This window comes from Chrysochloris asiatica, unplaced genomic scaffold (assembly GCF_000296735.1).
Source record: "Chrysochloris asiatica unplaced genomic scaffold, ChrAsi1.0 scaffold00209, whole genome shotgun sequence".
Lineage (NCBI taxonomy): Eukaryota > Metazoa > Chordata > Mammalia > Afrosoricida > Chrysochloridae > Chrysochloris > Chrysochloris asiatica.
The window spans coordinates 2,352,904-2,357,092 of NW_006408727.1; the positions used below are offsets into that span (position 1 = coordinate 2,352,904).

General features: G+C 39.7%; 1 pseudogene; it reads left to right on the top strand.

Annotated features, from left to right (window-relative positions):
- The first annotated feature begins 327 nt into the window (after positions 1-327).
- The window catches only part of LOC102820966, a 13,511-nt pseudogene continuing 9,649 nt past the window's right edge, over positions 328-4,189 (top strand).

A 4,189-nucleotide genomic window follows, 5' to 3' on the forward strand; every position in this document is an offset into this window, starting at 1 on the left:
AAAGGAAAAGATCAAAATGGATGTCAGAAGAAACTCTGAAATTTGCTCTCCAGCATAGAGATGGTAAAGCAAATGGAAGAAATGAGGAGGTACAAGTGCTGAACAAAATTTCAAAGGTCAGGTCACGAAGACAAAGTCAAATATTATAATGAGATATGCATATATCTAGAATTAGAAAACCAAAAGGGAAGAACATGCTCAGCATTTCTCAAGCTGAGGAAACCGAAGAAAAAATTCAAGCCTGGATTCTCATTAATGAAGGATTCTCTGGGAAAATTATTGAATGATGCAGAAAACATCAAAAATGGATAGATGCCTTAGCCAGCAATGACACTCAGCCGGAATGGCATGATCCTGAAGCCTCCCTGGACTGGCAGTGGCGAGTAGCCACGTGGTTCAACCACCCACCACAGAAGATCCACAGACCCAAGGCCAGGCAAGGCCCTGCATCAGGACCCATCCCGCCCATTGTGCGCTGCCCCATGGTGCAGTATCACACCAAAGTCCAAGCAGGCAGGGGCTTCAGTTTGGAAGAACTGAGAGTGGCTGGCATCCACAGGAAGGTAGTGAGGACCATCAGGATCATTGTGAACTCCACAAGGAGGAACAAATCCTCTGAGTCCCTGAAGGTTAACGTTCAGCGGCTAAAAGGATACCGTTCCAAGCTCATTTTATTCCCCCAGAAGCCCTCTGCCCTCAAGAATGGAGACAGCTCTGCTGAAGAACGCAAACTGGCCACTCGGCTGACCGGACCAGGGATGCCCATCTGGAATGTCTACAAGAAGTAGAAAGCCTGGGTCATCACGCAGGAAATAAAGACTTCAAGGAATTTGCCAGTCTCCGTATGGCCCGAGTCCATGCCCTGCTCTTCAGCATCTGGGTAAAGAGGGCCAAGGAGACCCCAGAGCAGAACTTGAGAAGAAAAGGCAAACCTGTGTTGCTGTGGATCCTCAATAAAAACAGTGAAGCCTTTTCCCCGCCCCTCAAAAACAAAACAAAACAAAACAAAAACAGATGGAAGGAATACACAGAGTCACTGTACCAAAAGGACATGGTTGACACTCAACCATTTCAAGAGGTAACAAATGATCAAGAGCCAATGATATGGAAGTAAGTCCAAGGGCATTGAAGAAATTGGCAAAGAACAAGCTGTCAGGAATTGATGGAATAAAAATTGAAATCTTTCAAGAAAGTGAGGCAGCACACGAGGCACTCACTCAACTCTGCCAAGAAATTTGGAAGACAACTGATTGGAAGAGATCCATATTTGTGCCCATTCCAAAGAGAAATGACCCAACAGAATGTGGAAATCGTTGGACAGTATCTTTGATATCTCTTGCCAGTAAAGTTTTATTAAAGGTAATACAGAAACAGCTGCAAGCATACATTGACAAAGAACTTCCAGAGGTTCAAGCTGGATTCAGAAGACCTTGAATGAGGGTTATCATTGCTGATGGCTGATGGATCTTGGCTGAAAGCAGAGAATATCAGAAAGATGTTTACCTGTGCTTTATTGACTATGCAAAGGCTTTCGATTATGTGGATTATGACAAGCTGTGGACAACATTGCAAAGTAAGAGTATTCCTGAACACTTAATTGTGCTCATGAGGAAACTTTACATGGACCAAGAGGCAGTTGTTCAACCAGAACAACAGCACAACAGAAGGAAACACTGCCCAGTCCTGCTCCATCCTCCTGTTTGAGTCCATTGTTACTGCTTTGTGCTAGTATCTGATGTATTAGAAGTAGGCCACACCCCCAAGGAAACTTCTTTTCAATTGATTGCTCATAACAGATCTCTTCATGAAGTTGATGACAGTATATTAGGTCTCATAATGGAAGATTAGTGCATCTTAACTGCCAACACACTGATAACTCTGGCCCACTCAAGTTGACAGCAGACCTTACCTATCACAGGTATGTCTGAACTATTTCAAAAGAAGAAGAAATTAGAAAAAAAAAAGAAAGGAAGAAAACAGATGGCTAGGGAAGTTAAGCATAAATGTATGCAGTTAGTTTAGTGCCAAAACCTGGACTATGGCTCATAGCTCAGTGTTTACTTTAAGGTCATACTTGACTGCCTTGTACAGAGACCAAGAGTGCATTATGAGACTCCACTTGGAGAGAACATACTTATTATTAGTATATTTCCACTTTAAACTAGTAAGAGTGCATATTGAGTAATTTCAAGATAATACTTTCTAGAATTGCTTTCCATGCCTGGCTCCTGGTTTCCTGGTAACACGTTAGAGTTAAAAGAATACATTTTTCACCAATGCAACCCATGGGGATTCTGAAAATAGCTATTTACCACAAAATTACTCACCATCTTGACAATATGGTCCATTTTTTAAAAAAAAGGTGATATTGGATTTCTTGTCAAACAGCCAAATTCTTCCCTTTTCAACTAGGCTCATTTTTGTTTTATCTGGGCTAAGTTTCAGCCAGTTGGACTCAATCCAAGAAGCTACTTAGGTTAGTTCTTTAGAGAATGGAAGCATGTTTCCTGGGTTTGTCACAAAGATTCATGATGAGAAGAACAGGTACTTTCGTGGCTCCAGAGTTCATGATGTTCCATGGTTTGCCCTAGTGGCCTCATTGCTATCTCTCATTACAAAGACTGGCAGATGAGCTTCCCAGGCATTCCAGGAGAAACATCTGCCTATCATTACGAAGGGGTTTTTAAGAATTGGAACACAATTTTTAAAATTTAATTCATGAATGTCATAGGTATCTCTAGCATTCCTTAGTTTGTAAAACTATACTGATTCTTGGGAGATCTACATTACAGATATTTGCATTGCTCCATCCAGTTGTAAATTCACAATACCTGAAAATTACAAAACATAAAAATAACAAAGGAACATACTTACAGTCTGTAAGTATGTAACTTCCATACTACCACTTGTTGGTCAGTTTATCATACTACAGTGACTTGTGAGTTGCTGTGATTTTGGAAGCTATTCTATGGATATTTTAAATATCAGCAGGGCCACCCATGGTGGACAGATTACAGATGAGCTTCCAGATGAAGACAGACTATGAAGAAGGTGCGAGTAATATTTAGTCACTGACAACTTTATGAATAGCAGAGAAACACTGTCAGATACAGTGCCAGAAAATCAGCCCCTAAGGTTGGAATGCACTCAAAATGCGACTGGGGAAGAGCTGCCTCCTCAAAGTACAGTTGACTATGATGACGCGAATAGAGTAAAGCCCGTGGGAGTAAAGCCTACAGGACCTTCATTTGCTGATACAGAACAACTCAAAATGAAGAGAAAAAGCTGTAAATATCTATTTATAATTGGGACATGGAATGTATGAAGTATGAATGTAGGAAAATTGCAAATTTCAAAATGAAATGGAATTTCAAAATGAAATTTCAAAAATGAAACGGAACACAAAAACATTGATATCCTAGGCATTAGTGAGCCGAAATGGACTGGTATTGGCCTTTTTAAATCTGACAACCACATGGTTTACTATGCCAGGAATGAAAAAATTGAAGAAGAATGATGTTTCTTTCATTGAAAGTCAAAAGAAACATACCAAGATCAGTCATGAATTACAATGCTATCTGTGGTAGGATAATATTCATATACTTACAGGGAAGCCCAGTTAATACCACTATTATTCAAATTTATGCACCAATCACTAAAGCCAGTGAGGATGAAATAGAAGAATTCTACCAACTTCTTCAATCTGAAAGTGATCAAACATGCAATCAAGATGTATTGATCATTACTGGTGATTGGAATGCAAAGGTTGGGAACAAAGAGGAAGGATCAGCAGTTGGAAAATATACTTTTGGTGATAGAAATGACGCTGGAGATCACATAATAGAATTCTGCAAAATCAATGTTTTTTTCATTGCAAATACCTTCTTTAGACAGCATAAGAGATGATTATGCACATGGACCTCACCAGCTGAAATACACAGAAATCAAATTGACTACATCTGCAGAAACAGATGATGGAAAAGCTCTATATCATCAGTCAAAACAAGGCCAGGGGCAGATTGTGGAACAGACCATCAATTTCTCATATGCAAATTCAAACTGAAGCTGAAAAACATGAAAGCAAGTCCATAAGAGCCAAAATATGACCTTAAATATATTCCACCTGAATTTACAGATCATCTGAAGAACAGATTTGAAACATTAAACAATAAAGACCAAAGAACAGAAG